A 22200-nucleotide genomic window follows, 5' to 3' on the forward strand; every position below is an offset into this window, starting at 1 on the left:
AACTTCCTGAAGATTGTCTATCCCAGCTCTTCTGATCACACCTTCTAACGTGATGTTAAATAGCAGACACGAAAATCCGTCACATTGCCGTAGCCTCCTTCGAGATTCAAAGGGATTCGAGAGTGTCCCCGATACTTGAACAACGCACATCACTCGATCCATCGTCGCCTTGACCAATCGGGTCAGTTTATCCGGGAATCCGTACTCGTGTATAATCTGCCATAGCTGATCTCGATCGATTGTGTCTACGTCTTTCTTTATTGTACTGGGAGTCAAATTACGAAATCGAAAATGAGGCATTAGACTGATGCAAAATTTGAAATTTTCCCTCCACACTGTTCAAACGGTTTCAAATCGGGTCCTGATTAGCCTCCGAAAGTTTAAACTCATTTGATAAGAAACTGACTTGGCACAAACTATTTGAAGTTTATATGGAAATTACCATGGGAAAACACAACTTTTTGTTCATTGTCTTCCAGCGTTTTTACATATTGCACTGTTAACAAATTCTATTGCTATTCTTTTGGGAATTTTTATCAGCTATAACTTTACAGAAAATCAGCCAAACGTCAAATTAATAGTTATTAATTGGTTAAGAGATTGATAATCTTATGGCAAGTTTAAGCAACTGTATTGTGGGCAACACTGTATTCTGCAGTGTGACATAGTAGCCATGATTTTTGTCCTCTATTCTACGCGCCATAAACACCAATGTTGCCTGCTGAACTGTTGAATGAGCATAATCATAAGACATCAGTGACTTGAATCATTGATAATTTTTCTTCCTTAGATTTGATCGAAAAGTGGTCTTGAACAAAGTTGTAGCTGAGAAAATTTTCAACAAACACAGCTATCATTTTCTAAAGTAGAGTAAACTGGTGAATTTTAAGATATATATGAACCGAAATTATGGTTTCTCTATAGTAATTCCCATATAAACTTCAAATGGGTTGTGCCAAGTCAGTTTCACACTAAATGAGTTCAAATTTTGGGAGGCTAATCAGGGCCCAATTTGGAACCGTTTGAGCCCAGTTCTTTGTATTGCGATATATGAAAATTGAATACTGCCGTACTCTAGCTAGCAAATTATTACATTCAAGCTTCATGTAAGATAGCATTTCCAATCAACTCTGAAAATCGTAAACTTTACGTATGAAGTAACAAAAAACATTTTAAATGAAATAATGCTTGTCAAACTGAAAATCTTTGCTGAAACTGCAAGCTTCTTTCTAGCCGCGTTGTCAAGTTCAAAAAATATTGTGAAACTAAATAACATACTAGCACAGCCTAGTACCACATAACATATGTGGAACTTCATGCAAAAAGCTGACTCAAATCTGACCCCTTTTTTGTTTTGTCTCAGTGGTATAACTGGCAAACACTGAACGAAAACATCCGCAATACTTTGACTGATTATTGTATTGCTCGAGCCCTTTAACAATATGCTGTCGAATTTCGGATGATTTCCTTATGGTTGAATTCCGTCATCAACTGGTGAGCATCCAAATGACTGTCCTCCAAATATTTATTTGAAAATGGTCTGTAAAGCATACAGGGCTCAGAGGACAACAATTTAAGGATAGGATGACTTTCAAATGCTAAAGATGAACAGCCATTCATCATGGATACAAAAAGGAAGTGTTGGTAGAGGAAACTTACTCCACCACGAAATAGACAATTTTCGGTTTCCATGATTTACCAATGTTCGTACCACCTCTGAGAGCGATGGCTATGCTTCCACCTCGTTTGTCTGCTCAGAGCGCAAATGATGTTCGATAGAATTATTTACATCCTCGTGTTGAATGATTTGCGTTAAGGGGCTGAACCAATACCAAATGCTTTTCAAATTAAGATGACAATCATTCTGCAGAGAGCATTACGCATTCCAACTGAAGGCTCTATCCCTTATCATAACAATGTTCATCCTGTATTCGCGAGGAAAATCATCTGATTTCAAAACAACCGTCATCCGGTTGCAGCTATCATTCGAAAAGGCAATTTCGATGTTTAGATTTGAATGGCCTGAGGATTCATTCGAAGGGAGGCTGGTGGTTTGGTACAGTGTCGTTGGACATCGATCAGTCAAAATAAAATTTTCGTCGTATCGAAACTGAGCATTCGTAAAGACCAGTGTCGAAAACATAAATAACGGCTTTTTTCGTAAATGTCTCGTAGGTCAAAGCCAATCCATGTAAGCCACTAATTTTATCGGATAGGAGGACTCTTTCTCTACACAATCATGGTGTTTTCTTGAAGGAGTTTTCATTTTTCAGTAATTCACACAAAAAGTAATTGTTTACGTTTGCAGCATTGGCCCTTACGAAAGTAAGCATTGACGTTGACAGCGACTCTGCAACTCTTTACTCCTGGTAAAAACCCATAAGCATCTGACAATCTGTGCATGAAATCTAGCGGACTTTGTGTTATCTCTTCATTCCACCAGCAAGCCGTCGTTTATTCACGCAGAGATTGACAGAATCATATGGGATTTTAGTAGGAGTGAAAGGGTAAGGAAATGTTCACCAAGTTTTACTCACATACTGATATTAACTTATGGGATTTTACCATAGGAAGAGTTACAGAGTGACCGAAGAGGCGAATTGTCAATAGAGCTTTTTGACGTTTAATCGGCACACACTACTGTACCATTTAAATCGAATGAGTTTGAGCAAGAGAGAAACAGATAGATAGATAGATAGAGAAAGACTATTAAACGTCAAAAAGGTCTATAGTCACGGTAATGCGTAATGAGATGGTGTTCGTCCGCTGTTTAAATCGTTTAAATGCTTGAGGGAGTTTGACTTGTGGGCATTCTTTTTTCGACTAGCTCGACAGGGGGCTTTCAAAGGATTTTTTAGTTAGTATTTTCAAGTCGGTCAGAAGCCAATATTGCCTATTTACATATGCAATATTTCTTTGTCTTATTGGTTTGCATTGGATTCATGACGGAAAATATGTTAATTGAATATAATTTAATGCAAACAATTCGAAGATTTGAGGATTACGTTGAATAGGTGCAAAACCATCATTTTGTCCGTGGTATGTTGAAATATTATAAACTGTGCTTTCAGTGAGTCAACTTATGATTACATCACGAAATATCGAGTTGATGCATATTCCCTGGGCTTTGGCAAAACCTTGAGGTAGTTTAATTAGGCTACCAGGTCCCAGGGCTGATCTGGATCTTTACCACATTGAAAAGATGCACACTAGTGTTGCCAGATCAGTGTTGATGCTTACCAAAAGTGCATTTAAGCCCGCTTATTAAAGCATATTAACAGATTAATCATCATTGTACATTGTTTATTGCTCTGTACTAATAATAAATAATAAAGCACAGTATTTGATATTTTAGTAGAAATGCTGGATTTAGCCGTAGTGGACATCATTTGTTTTTTAATCCATTTTTATTGAATTGGATTTATTTCTATAGGTATGCACGTTTGGAAAGTATCATCACAAAGATTATGCACTCGGTCTACAGCTTGTGGGTGGGAAGCGTTGTGTTTGTTTTTTATCTATTCATAGAGTCAATTCTTAGAAATACGAAGCGAAAGACAAATCAAGCATTAAGCACAAGACCTTCAAGAAAACTAACAACACGAAGTCTGGAAATGGCAATGTTTCATTCAAAATGTCAAGTATTTCAAGAATATCGGGTGAGACTAATCGGACCGGGCGCTCTTTCGGTCATCTGGAAGGGTTGTGCACAAGGAGCGATTTTAATACCCCCAGTTTTGAAGACATTCCGGAGCGAGGATCCATTATCTTGTATCAGAGGGATGATGGAAGTGGCATATCGAGAAACACAAACCAACAAGAGAAGGAAGCAGTATTGAAGGTAAACAACGAGTACATGGGAACGTCGAAAACTGTAAGTATACTCCGATCTATTCTAGTACTCTTGTATAAAACCTATTGTAAACCGGCTGGATCGTAGTCGTCGTCACCGGGACGCATAGTCATGTGAAGATTGCCAGATCCATGACCACTCATGATAAAGCACACAAGGCTCTCAACATTAAATACATTGCACGGGTTGGGTTGCACAGAGGGTTGATTAGATGTAAATTGCTTTGAAACACCCGCATGAACGATAACCATAAGGAGTGCCTAACAACCTATTCGGGTTATCATTCCAACAATATGTGATACGGTGGCACGATTTGTGGTATAGGTAAATCACAGTTTAAAGCTCACTAATAATCTCTTTCAATCTCTTTTAATTTCTTTTTCATTGACGGTGTGATGTAATCGATGCGCTATGTGACGAGAGTGCAAACCAAACGAGGCCATTTTTCAACGATACGATAATAACTTATGCGCTTTTCACACAAAACCTACCCAACCCTTTCCTTTCTACAATCCCTGAGCAGCTTGTTTAGCATAAGTATACCTCGCAGAACTTTTTTTGACCCCCATGGGTAAAGATGCGGTGTTGCTCACTCCTCTCCCCTTCCCTGGTCTATTATGGATGGTGTGAATATTCACATCGGTACCATGGCCCCTGACCCCCTTGTACATCATAAAATGAAAATGAAAATGAAAATATCGAGTTGATGCATATTAACGATTATTTTCGTTAGTAAATAGTGCTTAATTTTGATACATCTAGCTAGGAGTCCCACCCTGGGGCCTTAGCCATAGTGGTCGAAAAAAAAGTTTATATGATTGTGTGTAGTTCCTCTTTTGTCTTTTCGATCAACAAGGATCAACCTTACCATGTTTTTTGTTAAAAAGCAATTAGAGTAGTTATTTGTGTTGGGATTTTTGAGGAAATTTTCATTTGATGGCAATTGAGAAACATAGGGAAATCATGGATATTGCAGGTTCGATAAGCACTCGATTTCAATTATCGTTCTGCTTACAAACTTCTTGCGAATGGAACGATGAATGTTTTTCAAATGGTTCTTCTGACTCTTGTTCCCAATTTTGTTGCTTCTCTCTAGACTTCAAAATGTAAACACTTAATCCCAAATTTACGCGGTCATGATTTTTCCTCCTACGAATCCTAATGAAATCAATGTTTGATGTAATTGGTTCCAAAAAAATAGAATGGGTTCAAAGAAGGAAATGTTACATACATGTTTCTTCTAAGTTTACCACAGTTTTGCTGATCAAATAGTGGTAAAACTGGTTGAATAAAGCGGAACTTCAGTGGTCTCACAAGCTAATCGTGCACAAAATTGGATTCTAATTTGTTTTTCGAATCTGATCTTCAGATAAAATTTCGAAAACCGCGACGAAAACATAATATACGAGCAATTTGACAGCAGAAATTTTTCGCTTCCGTTTTGAAGCAGAGCACACTTCGATCCCTAGCTATATACTTATAAATAAAGCACATAAATGGTTAAGGAAATAGTAAGACATTAGGTCAGGACTGCTAGGAACACATAGAACTATAAACCACTGTAGAATTATTCAAAAGAATTGACAAGCCACTTGAACCCTATTTCTCATTTTACAGCTGGCATAATCAATTTGACAGATCGATGTCCTTCTATACCACTTTAAATCACTGAAATGGGGTTGATTTTTAATGATTGAGTTCCGCATATGTTATGTGCCAGTACGGAAATTCTCAAATGTTAAAACCATCCAGGATGCCCATTTAAACAGCATTTAGCCAAAACAACAGCCTGCTAACTTTTCGAACAGTCACGTTAAACAGGCAGCTAGGAGCATTATAGCACACTAGTGACTTAAATCTCAGTTAAGTATTCACTGTATTGTCCTTGTCGATGAATTACTCTGCCAAAAGCAGCAGCGTAGCCTTCTAGTCAAAGTCTCTTTTTTCTGCTATTTGTCAACTCAACGACGAGCCGTTCATGCCTCGATGAAGCGTGCTGGAATGGTATGAAGCTAATTCGGTGCCATGATGAAGCTGGAGCTCAGAAAGATCAAAAATCAGAAAAGGTACCGGATACGACTGCACAAGTTCTTATGGATGGCGTGAAGCAAAAGTGTCGGGCATTTACCAAACAAGCCCCAAAAATTGATCCAACATATGTATGGATTTTATCTGATAAATACGTGAAATTTGAGAGCAAATTCAATGTGTTGCAACAATTTCGTGTTCGCCCTTTATCAATAAAATGAAATAGAGATTGACAATTTGTACTTTACGGAATAGTTCGGTAAAAAACTATCGAACAGTTCGCTGAAAATTACTGAACAGGTTGGTAATCTAGACACTTCATCAACAAAATCGGTTTACCGAACTGTTTACCGAAAGTTCAGCTGTTGAAATTTCGGTAAAAAATTACCGAAGTCGGAAATAACTTCAAAGTGTGTAAGAAACCACGCAGGCCCATTTTTCCAGCAAACCGGCAACGCTGCATTAATTTCGGCAATGGATCCTGCTGGCAGCTAGTTTCCGTTGTCGTCGTCATTTCACCCGCAAAGTCCCACAGGAGACTGGCACTCGTCACAGTCTGTCTCGTCGTCACCGCACACCCTCACACCCTCACACAGGCACACGCGCCCCTGCCTCTCTCTGGCTATGCCGCTGACTCTGATGATTCCGGTTGCCGGTTGCCATTCGGAGGATCCAACAAGACAAACGACAACATTTCAATCAATGTTTGTTTAGGCAAATTAGAACGAGAGGCGTCAGGGCGTGTGTTGGCTTTCTAATTTGCATACGAGAGCGTGAATCTGCTAGTGCCGCATCCCGACGTTTCCTCAGCCTTCATAGCCGTATACCAAAGTATGCTTCCTATTCCTATGGAGTTTATAAAATATAAATTTGTTTTCCCGACGTCGACCTCTGCTGGCAGCTTGCGCGTAGATGTGTGGAGTTTTGGAATAGATCGGTTCGAGCAAATTGGAATGTACAATTTATTAAAATGTGCTACTGCTTCGTTGTGAGCTTAGATTTTTTTTGCTGCCGCGAGTTGATGCCTCTGCAAACAGCTCAGCGAATGCGAATGTCAACGTTTTCGGTTGTGACTTTGATGCGAGTTGAAATATTGGTTTGCGGTTTGCAGGGAAGAATGTACACAAATGGATACATTGTGTGGTTTGTTTTAATATGCAAATTGAAATAGATCTGCGGATTAGAACGGCATCCCAGCCAACATATGTGCAATTTTTGAAAGCTGCATTTTATGTTTCCGAATAAATCTTACCTTGAGTATTTTCGGCCGCGCTTCATCCTAAATGTCCATGCTCTGAATTTCGGTGAATCCATCCGCAAACAAGTCGGCAAATCGGCACCACTAAAAAGGCCAATCCTAATTACAGGGCAACCCGTTGATTACTCTCATTATCAAGATGAATTCCGGAGCTTTTCATTATTTATCCCCCCGCCGCCAAAAGGCCGAGCGCGAAAAGACGCGGACTAGCATGATCAGGAACAAACCGCCCATTTTATGGACGGGCTTGTGGCTCAACAGCAGCAGCAGCAGCCACCTTGCGCACCGCATCCACATCCTGTGTGCGTGTGTTGCTGATTCTGATACCGACTGGTGATCCCATTTGCAGCTTCTTTCGCCCAGGTTGAATGCACTGCCAGGCAGGCGAAATCGTGAGGTTGTTTGAGGCAATTTTTCCCTCTGAACCCGGTAAGAATCAACGCGTTCTTCGAAATCGCGAAGAGCATCGAAAAACGGTTATTTTTGCTAGTTTAGCACATTGAGGGGAGACAGTGGCATGTGCAGGGTTAAGGATAAAGGAATAGGTCGATGTTGTGTGGACTACACTCGGTATTCGCATGTTAAGCATACAGGTTAGGCACTGCAGTTACGAAGTAGGGCTTAGATATAATGTTGGGTCTACTAAGCAAGTTGCGTATCAAATGGACTAATAGTATCTTATTTCTCCTAATCGTATTTTATAAAATGCTGTTTATAATATGTCGTGATTCAAAGAGTTTATGTGTTTTTATGTGGTTGTGTATATATTTTCCTTATCCTTCTTTTAGAAATTTTCCAAAATTTGTTTAAGGTTGTGTTGCTGCTGTCACTGTGATTGTTTTTGGTGAGCTTCTTCTATTTTGCGGTTTTAGTAAGAACATAAGAAAAACGATACTGTCGGTAAGATGTGCACCCGAGTGCAAGAACATAGTTCAGCCTTGTGGGGAAAAAGACTTTACGATTTATCCCAGGCTACTATTGTAGGAAATCGTAAATGATAGATCTTGGGCGGAACGCTTCAGAATGTTTAGAAAATGAGAGCGCACGCTTGATCCAAATTGGGATACATTATTGACTGCTTTCGAGAACGTACTTTCATTTGAATTGCTTGTTTAGCCAGGGTTTGGCTTGAAAAATCGTCACGTCGGTCATAGCTTGTAATGATAGCCTGAAAAATGAGAAAATTGAAATATTGACCGTCGCTTGAACGTGTTATCTAATAAAGGCCTATGTGCTTTTTCGGAGTTGAAAGATCGTCGTTTGCAGTGGCTTCCTTACTGAGCTGAAAAACGCGGTCCCAGGTCCTTTCACAACAAAGAGATCTATGGTCAAATCGCTTGTTTATCGTGTATTTTGCGAAACATGCCGTCGTTGTCGGTGCTGGGTTTGAATGGTTACAAGAACTTGAGTAGCGGTATGATGTGATATGAGGGGTTCGATAGTCTTAGACCGACCGTTTTTGCTTACTGAGCAGAACATCATGGGTCTAATCAAACCCATCCACATTTATTGGTTAATATGACAAAATGGTAACAACAACATCTCGATTAAAAAGGAGCTCGTTTGCCTAGTGGCAAACGCTTTTCCTTACTGAGCAGAAGACCGTAAATTGGAGTTGGAAATTTCGAATTATAAATGTGCTAATTAGTTGGCCATTTTCAACCAGCCCGTCAATTTCCGGCAAGCGCTTCCAATAATTTGATATGACGTACACGCAAAATTCAACATATTTGTAGTTCTGTGTCAAAATTTCAGCTCAATTAATCATAACAAAACATAGTTGCAACATGCCAAAAATGGCTAGTTTGTATGAAAATCGGCCTTTTCTGCTAATTTAAAGGCCACCACTGTACATTAAAACAAATTTAAGGAGAATTCCTCGTTCTGATAAAATTTGATAAAATTAATTTTACCCCATTGTTTTGTTCTCGAGTGAGTTTTTTGGTTGTGATATTGTGAACCGGTTATCGAATTTTATTGGTTCCGGACCCAGTGCGTTGTAGCTTAACTCAATCTAATTTCGGAATCGCTGCTGCAATTGCGCTTTGTTTGCTGCTCTCACACATACACAAATTACATACTAATTAAAGCTAAAATACTACGTTTCGAAATATTGAAACTATGAGATATTATAATAATAATTTGAATATTTCTATGCCAGAGTGTCAAATTAGCGATTAGCTATAACGAATAGTAATCACTCATGACGGTTACTCATTAAAGCTAAAAATTTGAGCAGAATTCCAAGAGAATTTCTAGAAACGAATTCGAAGGATTCATGCAGATAGTGATGATAAAGCGAGCAAAGGACAATTTTGAGGAAAGTACGTATCGAGCATGGGTCTCCCTTAGCTCAGTCGGTAAAGGCACAGCTACAAAGCAAGACCATGCTGGAGGTGGCTGGGTTCGATTCCCGGTCCAGTCAAAGAATTTGGGTAGGAAAATTTCTCGACTTCCCTGGGCATGGAGTATGATTGTACTTGCCACACAATTATACTAATGCAAAAATGGTACAGGCATCGAAAGCTCTTAATTAATAACTGTGGAAGTGCATCTAGAACACTAAGTTGAGAGCACGCAAAAAGCTAATATGCCATACGCAATAAGCTTGAAAAGCGAGGAAGAAGAAGAAGTAATACGATAGATGAGGAGAAGAAAGTATTGAATTGATAGTTGCGTTATAGTACGGCAGTGTGCAAATTGTATTAGCATCAGCATCTCCAATTCTTAAATTTTTCTTCGAATTATACGTCATTTTGACAATGTAAACGGCTATTGTGAATTGCTCACAGAAAACTGATCAAAACTGATTTATTTCGGAACTTTGGCATGGGCCCAATATAAGGGACTCTTTGGATGCCATGAGGAATATCCATACCAGCTTTACGTTTTCAATTTTAAATTTACAATGTTCAATGTTGAACGTTATATAGATTTGAATACTATTTTGATTCAATTTGGTTTGTATTTGGGTTGAAATGGGATTTGAATTGTATTGGGGTAACATAAGGATTAGATTTTAATTGGCTAGGAAATTTGGATTGAATTTGGTTTTGAATTGAATTAAGTTTTGAATAGATTTGGATTAAATTTCGATTGATTGGGGATTTAGAATGGATATGAAAAGAATTTAAATATTATGTAGATATAATTTGGAACAGATTTGGATTACATTTTGAATGGATTAAGATTGACTTTGGAATAGATTTGCTAAATATGTGGATTTAATTTGGAATAGATTTATTTTAGGTTTTGAATGGGATTGGATTAAATTTGGAAGGAATGTGAATTTGATTTGGTTATTGGGTTAATATTCAACTTGGATTGGATTTGGATTGATTTGAATTGGATTGGCGTTATGTGAGCAATAATCAGCCACTGGATTTACTCCTTGAGACCGTTTTTTTGTTTATTTAAAAAGGCTTCTTATTTTCCAAATTAAAAACGTATAAAACAGTTCCACGTCACATGACGAATCGATCTGGCGTTCTCCATTTGCATGAAACTTTGCCTAATTGGTTTTATATGGTGCAACATTCACATTTTAGCTATATTTTGGCTAATTCGAATCGAGTAAAAAATCTAAATGTTATGTTCGATATTTTAAAAAAAATCTTAACTCTTATATGGCACTTTCAGGAAAAATTATTTCCTTTTCAGAAAATTTATTCACGGTTAAAAATGTAAAGTTATGTTTGGTTAAATATCAAACAAGGTGATTAGATCCAAAAATAACAAAAATTTACCTCTTTCTTGTTTTTAAAGTTTTAAAAAAACTTTAAAGAGAAGCATTTCTTGTCATTTAAGTTTCAGTCAATTTTTTTGATTCTATTCCTAAAATTATTTGAAATGTTGTCCCATGTGTTCTTTCCCTGAATATGAATTAGTTTTCCTACTTCTTTGTCTCTTCGATTGAAAGTGTCAATTCTGAGCTCTTTCAAGTCATTTTGACGCATTGCTTTAAATCGAACATTTAACAAAGTAAGAGGATGTATCCAAGACACGAGCGTAGATTTGACGTAGGATTACGTGCTCGGTATCAATATTCGGCGACTGTGTTAGAAAAACCACTTTTTCCTATCACGGAAACGCCTCGTTTTCTGATCACAAATCCACGCATTTGATATTTTGAAAAATTTCCTATCGATTGGCGTATTAGGAATTAAAATCCATCATCTCTGGATCAAAATCAGACCACTTTCATGCCAAGAACTACTTTGGTTTTTGAAATTACAACTCCAATGTTTCCTTTCAAAATACATGATATTATATCTTATGGGAACTGACATCCGATTGATGACCTTGACAAATGTCCAGAAAATACTCTGTAACAAAGTTATTGTGGTCCTGAAAATAAACCGTTGTCGTGATGGTTGAGTAATGCTGAGCTATTAGGGTGTTCAACACAGGTGAGGCTGGTGAGCTGTATATTGTGTATATCAGCGACTCACGAAGAGCTACTGAATCCGATAAGTAGCGGTGCGGCTTTTTCCTCCTTCTTCAGTGAACGGACGCTTATGTGGGCTGCAGCTCGCTGTTTGCGGGTAGCCTTTCGTTGTGTACTGGAGAACAATGTTCAACGCCACGTGCCGAAAGCCCTGCTGCTGATGACGACCGACTGGACACCACCACACACGGTGATTAAATAAGCGCCGTTCGGCAAGATCAGATGGAATTCGATTTTGAACTCTGTGATAGGAAAATAGCTTTTCGCTGGCAATCAGTGATAATTTAGATCACCTTTGCAACAGTTGGACATTTGTGTAATTTTCAGTAGTGACTTATTGGAAATTAATAAAGTGTTCATTTTAGCAGATTTGTAGAAATTAGAATTAAAATCCATCCGCTATTGGCAGAGTTATAAGTGGTCTAAACCTGACCACTTTTCGTAACACGGTAGATTTTGGTTTTTTGAAATTGCGTCAAAATCTGAACACCCCTTGATGCCTTTATTTTGATTTTGACATTTGGCGTCCAAGCAAGAGAAGCAACGCATCAAAATTTTACACGCGCCTCGTGAAAATCTGAACTAATTGCACATCAAATCGGCTTCAAACAGCTTCCTGGGCAGAAGTTTTATACAGGCAACCGCAAGAGGAAAGATCGCAAATATTTTCAAGCATATGAAATTGTCGAAGTTTGCTAATAATAATCGGGTTTAGCATGCTATCTATATCCTGTTTGGTTTGGATTTGGTTGAATTGAGAATAGATTTAGGACGGATTTGGATTCGATTTTGATTGAATTTGAATTTGCTTTGAATTGGATATTGATTGAATATGGATAAGATTTAGATTTCATTTAGATTTAAATTCGATTGTATTTCCAATAGATATCGATTGGATATGGATTGGATTTAGATTGGATTTTGATTCGATTTGAGTAGGATTTGGATTGAATTTGAATTGATTTTGGCTTTGGATTGGATTTGAATTAAAGCTGGCGTCGGTTGCGTGAGTAACAACAGCAATCGTTTAAACTATTATACATGAGCGATATGCTTTAAGCATTGTATATTTTGCTCCATTGTAGACTACTGGGCTAAACCTTAGATTTAATATTTCTCCCTTGTAATTCTTCATAACATGCAACACGTTCTCCATAAAGAAGCGACTTCGAAGCTGGCTTGCTATGTCGATCCTCAATCACCGTAAGCCCTATAAATTATCTGAAATCTATCAGTAATGTCGGGAATGAGGTTCGAGGTGATCGATGGCAGGAGTGAAACCTATATCACTCAAGGAGCCGTGTTACTTTGCATATACTTATGTTTTAAGATTTGAGTCAATAGGATCTATTTATTATTTTGTTTTCCTTTGATTTGTTTTTTTTTGTTATCCGTCGATCTGGTTTTCTGGTTTTTCTGGTACTTCCGTACCAATGCTACCGACGCCAGAGAGGCAGCTCCCAAACCTGGACCCTACCTATCGACCCATCAACTCATGGACCGGGGACCAACAGCTTTACTTCCCTTCCGAAGTGGGGTGAGAGGCAATCACGCTTACCAGGCGCCGCTGTATATTTATTAAAATAATGATTTAAATTTTTAAATTTAAACAACTTATCAACTGTACGGAACCACTTTACCGTGGAGTTTTTTTATAATCCATTTCGAGATTCGTGAAAACAAAATTTTGAATTGTTTTGAAGTTATGAAACCTATATTATTTTTTTTATTGATTTTGAATATAAATACATAGGGGAAATGGATCTAATGTTGGCCTATGGATCTAAGATTGGGCCTATCGCTAAAAATCTGCTATTTATCAATTTGATCTAGATGAACGCATAATTGGGACGGTACTGATGGATATTTTTGGTCGCTATTGAAAATTTAGTCGATTGCTGAATTTATGTTTGGGCCCAAATTAGGGGCATTTAGGCCGACATTACATCCATTTACCCTGCTATATATTTTGTAAAATGATGTTGATTTTTTAAATGTTGGGATTTTAACTACTTAATTATTCTGTAATTATTCATCCCTAAATGGTGTTGAATGTATTAATAACATAAATTTAAATACATTGTCTGAGTCAATAATCTATCCTCAACCTACCCACGCCCCTGCAGCCACAAAGCTCGTTCAACGGATCCATCCACCAAAAAAAAGGAACCAGCATCAAAGCCACCGTCCCGCAGATCACCTGCGCGACTTTGTAGATAACTTGTTGCACGCGCCTCCAGGAACGCCGCGACTTATCCCCGGCGAATTGAGCGCTAATCCTTCTACCTGAAAACCGGCGGGAATCAAAAGTCTTTCTCCCTACAATCAGGAACAGGTCCCATTTCAAAGAAGATTCCCCCTTCCATAAACCCCGGTTGCTTCCTCATTTGCCTAATTAGGAGTTGAGCTTCCAGTTTGATGTGGGAAATTGGACTTGCTCTCGCAATGATAGAGCCATAATAACACAGTGTACAGCAATCACTCGCACACACACACACACACACACACACACACACACACACACACACACACACACACACACACACACACACACACACACACACACACACACACACACACACACACACACATGCCCCGGTACGTGATCCTAAGCGTTTCGTACATAATTGGATCAAAAACAGCCAACAGTGCAGTGCGGCCGCGCGGTTATTAAGGCCCTCGGCTTTTGACGGGCTGATTTGGGATTTCGATTACGTTTGATTAACATGTTACCGTTGCTAAAGCAGCTGCTTTACGGCTTAATAAACGGAGGCTCATCTCCCGGTTTCTAAAACAAAGCGTAAGATCAAAGCGCAAAATGGGAAACAAGACGGCGGCGCGACGATTCCGAAAGTGGCTTTCCAAGTGAGCGAGGATATAATCCTAAGCCCGACGATATCCGAGAGAGCAGGCACGGCGAGGTTACCGAGGAGGTTTATTAGCGGTGGCGGAGAAGCAATAAAATTCACCCGAAATTAATGCCCTCATTTGCATCTTGTTGTTTCGGGGGTACTCCCAAACGGTGCAGCAGTAGCTGCAGCAGGACCGGTGGAAATTATAAAGCTTGAGAACAAACACTGAATGGCATGAAAATGGGTACTTTCGAAAGAAAACGCGGTTTATAGTTCTTTGATATACTGCTGTAATAGGCTATGAAAAGTTACCTAAATAATTATGATTATTATTTAGATTGTTAGTCGTTACTTTATTCGGGGATTTTTATTTCGTGACCTACCGCGCTCGCGACCATGAATGCAGAGAAGAGTTGCTTCAGCCACGAGAACCTCACTTTGTTTTCACAGCACAGCGTTATCAAGCGTTGACCAACGTGAATCACTCGCAACAAGCGCCGTTATCACCTCGACATGCACAGAGAACGATGTTATGACACTCTTGCTTGCCGAAGCATGATAAGATCTTAAAAGCAAATCCCTATAAAAGTAGCTATGCATTGTCACCTTTCACTCACTGCAACCAGCTAGAGCAAGCAAATCAAAGTGAAAATGAAGAACTTACCAGCAATTATCCTAGTGGTCACGGTTTCACTACTTTTATGCGAAGCTTCGATGGCTGCAGGACATCCCAAACAAGTAAGTTGAGTAATTGATCTGTGCAAGTTAAAGTGTACCGAATTCTCTTCAATAATTCGTAGCCTGCAAAGTCCAAGGAACACAAACTTAGTGAAGCAATTAAACATACTGTTGATCGAATCCGTCAACAGCAGCAACAGCAACAACAGCGGCCAAAACCATCCAGACCTAAACGGTTTCTTTCGGAAATTGACGAGGCGACTGCTGACGGGCCAATGGGAAATGTTCGCCGCCCAAGGATGGTAACAGCGAGGACAACCCGTAGACCTTACAAAACTGTCGGGCCAGTTGGTCCTATTTATCTCTTTGGAAGGCCATAACTACGTAACCGGTGTGGTGTCCCGGAACTTGAATGCCGTAAAGATTACGAAAGGATGAGGAGTTGTGCAGAGAATTTACGGGCAATCATTCACATTTTAGCTTAAATTCGGTCATTTTGAATCTCGCATAAAACTTAAACAAATTATAACTCGAAATCGTCATATCCAATCAGAATCACGTCTGAGACAAAGTTGTATAGGAAAAAATGATTCTTTTTTTAAGCAAAATATATGTACACGGTAAAAAATCAAGTAATTTCGGATAAATAGTAAAAATAAGTGTTTAAAACTTAAATAACAAATATTTCAATATTCAGAATATTTTTAGAATATTTTTCATTAAAAAGCTTCTAAAAATGCTGTGTTCAGGAAGATTTTTAATATGGACACTTAAAAAACTCAATTAAAGCATTGAACTACAACATTTGAATTTTATCTTTAAAATTTAATGTTTAAATCAGTTTTTGTAAAATTTTGAACAGAACACAATTTTTTCGACTTAATAAAAAAATATAAACTATAACCCTAACGATTTTCAGAGGTTTACAATGATTCTCAATAATTTATCGACAAACGTCACAGAATCACCATTCCACAAGATCCTACGATTACATATTTTGATAAAGCTTGATTTTTAATAGAAAAGAAAATTATGTGATTTCAAACAAAACAAATTGGAGTGCGGTAATATTGATACCCTCTCGGCGTAAAATCGACATATCTAATCGGGGTTAAATTGACACCAGTTCGGGTAAAATCGACACCTCATAAATACCAAATAAAGCCTTAATCTTACATTTTATCATATATTATAAATTAATCATTTTGTCAAGCTTCTTCATTAATCAGATGTTACTGCTGTTGTTTGCGGTGACATCTATCGAAAACTACACACAATCTGTTTTCCTTTAATCGTTCTCAGAGGACACTGCAGTGGAAAACATGTCTGGTACCTCTATCTATGCGTTTGGATTATTATTCGAAGACCCTCCTTTTTTAAACATTCTGCACACAAAATAGCTCATTCCTCACAGAATTTCCCGCCGATTTTTATGCATGGGACGGGGCAGAAGGTATCTTTTGCGCAGAATATGTAAAAAAGAAGGGACTTCAAATGTTAATCTAAATGCATATATAGAGGTATGTTTGTCACTACAAAACATACCTCTATGCTACTCTATTTTGTAATCTGTGAAAGGGAAATCACAAATCGAGTGTCATCAAAATACATGGCACATTGAGAGAGTGAGCTCGTGAGAGAGAATTTTCATCCTCAAATTTTAATTTTTTGGCTCTCTGGGGACTGGTAGTAAAGCAGTTCCCACGTCTCTCAAATTTCTATATGGGGATTTTTATCACTTCCTACCAGCGGAACAGTGCCATCTCTGTGGAAAAAGGCCGGACGATATGATTAATTAACAATATGGTTCACTCTTCTATTATCCCCAAGACACGATTTTTCCCGACACTAGCGGCTCTAGTGACGCGAAAGGTGACTAGTACACGGTAAATTGAGCGTAACAAGGGTATCAAAAACAACTCACAGTTGAGTAAAACTTAGGGGGTTTGGGGGTAAAAATGGTGGGTTTGGGAGCTGCTTCCCTGGTGTCGGTAGCATTGGTACTCAGTACGGAAAACAAATCACACAAAAATGTTTATACCACCCAACTAGGTACTGCTGAAATATTGTGAGATTCGGTTGTTTTATGTTCAAGCCGGCTTTCAACAACTTTGGGATTATCGTTGCGATGATAACCAGCAGTAAGTTCATCCTTCATCAGTAGCGATGTCGACGGTCTTGACTCCGGTTTCGGTTGATCTGTTACCATTGATGGCGCAAAGGAATGTTCATCAAACATGTTTTGACGTAGGACTACGTATGTGATTTATTTATGGGGGTACATTTCGTGACAACCAAAAAAATGGAACATGTAACAAATTATGAAAGATTTTGAACGTTAATAACTCAGCTGCCCCTGGTCCAATTTCAATAATTTTATCACCAATCGATCAGATTTATTAGACAAGTCGATGTGGCATTCGCCTCCGATCTTCGGGCGGATAGGGAGGATGCAATTGCGTAACATTTTGCACACTCATCGCTATATTCAGAACCACACACCCCCAACGACCACACAAAATGCTCTCCAGAGTTGTAATCTTGTAACCAAACTTGGAAGCAGGGGTGCAAGTGATTTTGATCGATTCTCTTCATCGACTTTCTGTTTAGTTAATAACTCGACGGCAAACACATTCATTGATACGTTTGTTGTTCTGGATGATAGAAGAGCATAACAGAAACAGAACAATGCGAAATAGCTATGGTCATCAAAAGAGGAAATCGATGAAGAGAATTGACTTTCACCCCTCTGCTTCTAAGCCCCTTTTTTTTTAACTTTCTATTTGTTCCAAATTTACAATATATTACATTTCATTTTTAACCTAGGTGCTCCAGTTACTACAGTAACTTACCAGCCTTAATTGTTATGTTATATATCTAAGTGTTTTTACATTGTTCCTGTCCTGCAATTCAGTATTTTAAACAGGTTTTTTTTTCAAACCTGCATGTCAGTATAACAATTGATATCTTAAAAATAAACACTAAAACTAAATCTTATCTAAGTATAAAGGGAATTAATCGTTGCAATTGAGGATTGTAACGATTTTTGCCGGAAATTATTAATTATTTTGTTGGACATTTGTGCTAAAGTCTCAACATTCGAAATTCTATGTACTTCGGTAGTACTGTATCAGGGAGGCAACTTCAAAATCATCTTCAGAACTTTGTTCTGAATCCTTTGAAGTGCTTTTTTCCTGGTAGTGCAACAACTAGACCATATTGGTACAGCGTAAAGCATGGCCGGTCTAAAAACTTGTTTAAATATTAGAAGTTTATTCGTCAGGCAAAGTTTGGATTTTCTGTTTATAAGAGGATACAAACATTTTATATATTTGTTACATTTGGCTTGAATGCCCTCAATGTGATCTTTAAAAGTTAATTTTTGGTCAAGCACTAATCCAAGATATTTCACTTGGTTTGACCAGGAAATTGGAACTCCGTTCATAGTGACTATGTGACTACTACCAACAATCAACACGAAACTAACGATTTAAAATTGGCTCACCACTTTAGTAGCCTATTGGTCCCAAGCAAACGATTAACGTACCCTATTCTTGTCGAAATTCTAGTACTACGCAATGTTTGTTTTGATTCGCTATGAAAGTTTGACAGATAAAATGAGGGGTTATTGGTTTTTCCTATGTTTCGAGGGGTGAATCGATTAGCTTGGGACCGAAGAGAGTACCAGAGTTGAGCCAAAAAGTTCAGCACGTTATTTCAGGACCTTCTAGTCTTAGAGTTACCTCTATGCTACTACTAGGTTTCGAAAAGGAAGCTCTAGGCTTATGTGGAAATATTATAAGTTGAGTTTTGGAAGCGTTGGGAGAAATCTTCCATTTTTGTAAATAAGAAGAGAAAATATCTAAACTTTTCTGCAGTCTGCTGCAAATAACACGAAGACTTCTTCCTTTAGCGGAAATGCCTGTGTCATCAGCGAACAAAGATTTGTGGCAACCCTGAGGCAAATCAGGGAGGTCCGAAGTGAAAATGTTATACAATATAGGCCCATGAATGCTACCCTGAGGAACTCCTGCTCTAACAGGTAGTCGATTAGATTTGGAATTTTGATAATTTACCTGCAGAGTTCTGTCAGTTAAATAATTTTGAACTAATTTCATAATGTAAAGTGGAAAATTAAACTTTTTCAATTTAGCAATCAAACCTTCATGCCAAACACTGTCGAATGCTTTTTCTATGTCTAGAAGAGCAACTCCAGTTGAGTGGCCTTCAGATTTGTTTGAACGAATTAAATTGGTAACTCTTGAGAGTTGATGAGTAGTTGAATGCCCATGGCGAAATCCAAACTGCTCATCTGCAAAAATTGAGTTCGTATTGCTGTGAAGCATCATTCTGTTCAAAATTATCTTTTCAAAAAGTTTACTATATATAATTTAGAAACATTATTTTCAAAAGTTTTGTTCCTCAGGACAGAGAATCGTTTTTTAATTTGTTTTTGCAAATCCCGCCAGATAACTTTCATGGCAGGATCGCGTGTTCTTTGATATTGTCTCCTACGGACATTTTTAAGACGGATCAAGAGCTGAAGATTGTCGTCTATTATAATTGAATCGAATTTAACCTCGATTTTTGGTACTGAGGCAGCTCTTGCTTCAACTATAGAAGTAGTCAGAGATTCAAGAGCATAATTTATTTCATCTTTGGTTTGCAAAGGAATGTTTGGATCGAAGTTATATTCCATAAATGTTCGATATTGCTCCCAATCAGCCCTATGGTAATTGAAAGTAGAGCTGTTGGGATTAGAAATTATTTCTTGAGATATTTCAAAAGTTACTGGAAGGTGATCAGAACCGAAGTCAGCATGGGTAACCAATTGGCTACAAAGATGACATGAATCAGTTAAGACCAAATCAATAGTTGAGGGATTTCTTGCAGAAGAAAAGCATGTTGGACTGTTTGGATATTGAATAGTGTAATAACCTGCAGAACAATCATCAAACAGAATATTACCATTGGAATTGCTTTGAGCATTATTCCATGAGCGGTGTTTTGCATTAAAATCACCAATAATGAAGAATTTAGACCTATGACGGGTAAGTTTCTGGAGGTCACCCTTGAGAAAATTCTTTTGCTGGCCTACGCATTGGAATGGCAAATAGGCAGCTATAAACGTAAATTCTAAGCCCCTTAATTCAGTCGTCGTCCTAGCAATGAAAACTAGCATCGCACCGTTTTTGCAATTCTGCTGTTCGACATTTTCGAAGGACCACCAAAAAACATGAAATTTCAGTATTTTCTAGGGATGCCTAAAAGTCTAATTATTCCGATTAACGATTAATCGTAAAGATTTTTCCAGCTATTCGATTAAATATTTATCGAATTTTCAATTATTCGAGCGCATAACCGACACCTCTTCTTATTTCTACTCGTTTGATTTAGCGCAGTAGAAAAAAAAAAAAAAATAATAGTACTAATTTATCTGAACAGGCATAGAGAAGAACCACGACGTGAAACTGGATAGTAAATTCACTGAAAATAGTGTTAAGCGTCTTTCTGCTGAGGGCTAAGATTTACCAGCTTGTTGAGAGAAGGAGTTTAACGAGAAAAACTAAAAAGGGGAGGAGCTTTAGCTGGGTGGACACTGATATTCTGCGGCCTTCCAACCTGTCGCAGACATCCTGCAGACGGGCCGAGACTCTTGCGAGTGTCCAATCATTGAACCAAAGAATATGGGATTGTCCCGTCTGATTTGCTGATCCAGCTGGTTACACGTCATCATAATCTTGTACTACAAACGGCCCATCTCAAGGCCACCAAGATTTTCCAAAATAATTATCCCAACTATCCCAACTAAAATTCATTTCAAAAGGTTCTTTTTAGGGCAATCATAGTGATACTAAAGAGTATAAACAGAGAGAACCTCGCTCAAATTCCTATTCCTACACAAAACACAAGCTCCTGCTGCAGTTAACACCATTGCGTACAAGTACTGGTCCCAAGCAAATCGATTAGCGTACCCCATTCAAGTCGAGATTCTATTACTACACTATGTTTGTTTTGATTCGCTATGAAATTTTTACAGATGAAAAGAGGGGTCCTTGGATTTTCCTATATTTTGAGGGGTGCATCGATTAGCTTGGGGCCGAAGAGAGTATCAGAGCTGAGCCAAAAAGTTGAGCACGTTTCTTCGGGACCTTCCGGTCTTAGAGTTACCTCTATGGTAGTCATGGAGGTGGTGCCAGAATTAATAGAAAATTCTTGTCGAAGTGTGTTTGGAGTGTGTCCGGATTGTTTTGCAAGAAGATCTCAGCGGCATTGGTGGGTCTTAAATGGGGCCATGAAGGACACATCCTGTGGTTGAAGTTTGTTGCTACAATAAGGTGGTAGTACTAGAATGGATAGTGACTGTCTCGGGCTTTATCTGTCACGGCCAAGTTTTTCGTATAAGACGAATGTCCATCTACGATCAACAGCACAGGATGTTCAGCCGTTGGATTGACATTCTTCAAAAAGTGATCAAACCACGGATTTATTATATCTATAGTCATACATCCAGATGCATTACACGCAAATTCTGTTCCAGGAGGACTAAGACTAGTAGGTCCCGAAGAAACGTGCTCAACTTTTTGGCTCAGCTCTGGTACTATCTTCGGTCCCAAACTAATCGATGCACTTCTCGAAACATAGAAACATTCACGAACCCCTCATTTTATCTGTCAAACTTTCATAGCGAATCAAAACAAACATTGTGTAGCACTAGAATTTCGACTAGAATGGGGTGCGTTAATCGATTTGCATGGGACCAATAGGCTAGTCAAGTAGTGAGCCAATTTAAAATCGTTAGTTTCCACCGGTTGGTATACTGCCAACCTGATTATTTTCCTTTCAGTGCAGCAATTTCAAAGTAAAAAAAAACTCTTACCGTCGATACAGCTCTCTCATCAGCGTTGTAAATCCGAGAGGCTTGAAAATCCTTGGTTTTCAAAATAGTCTCCAACAAATCAATAAAAACTGTTGACTGTTGTCGGCTTATTAAACCCTCTGGCTCTAGCTGTTGATGTAGCTTCCGGTTGACAGAACGAAAGCTTCGGATTTCGGTCTCGAAAGCCTTTGAACCAATCACAAC

The 22200-nt window shown here is 38.4% G+C and overlaps 1 long non-coding RNA gene across 1 annotated transcript; it reads left to right on the forward strand.

Annotated features, from left to right (window-relative positions):
• The first annotated feature begins 15071 nt into the window (after positions 1–15071).
• LOC135707728 (uncharacterized) lies at positions 15072–15324 on the forward strand. Its single transcript, XR_010518266.1, has 2 exons — positions 15072–15176; positions 15239–15324. It is a non-coding gene; the product is annotated as an uncharacterized LOC135707728 (long non-coding RNA).
• Positions 15325–22200: the final 6876 nt, after the last annotated feature.

This window comes from Ochlerotatus camptorhynchus, unplaced genomic scaffold (assembly GCF_037179485.1).
Source record: "Ochlerotatus camptorhynchus isolate MF236.1 unplaced genomic scaffold, CSIRO-AGI_Acam_v1.1 ptg000316l, whole genome shotgun sequence".
Lineage (NCBI taxonomy): Eukaryota > Metazoa > Arthropoda > Insecta > Diptera > Culicidae > Ochlerotatus > Ochlerotatus camptorhynchus.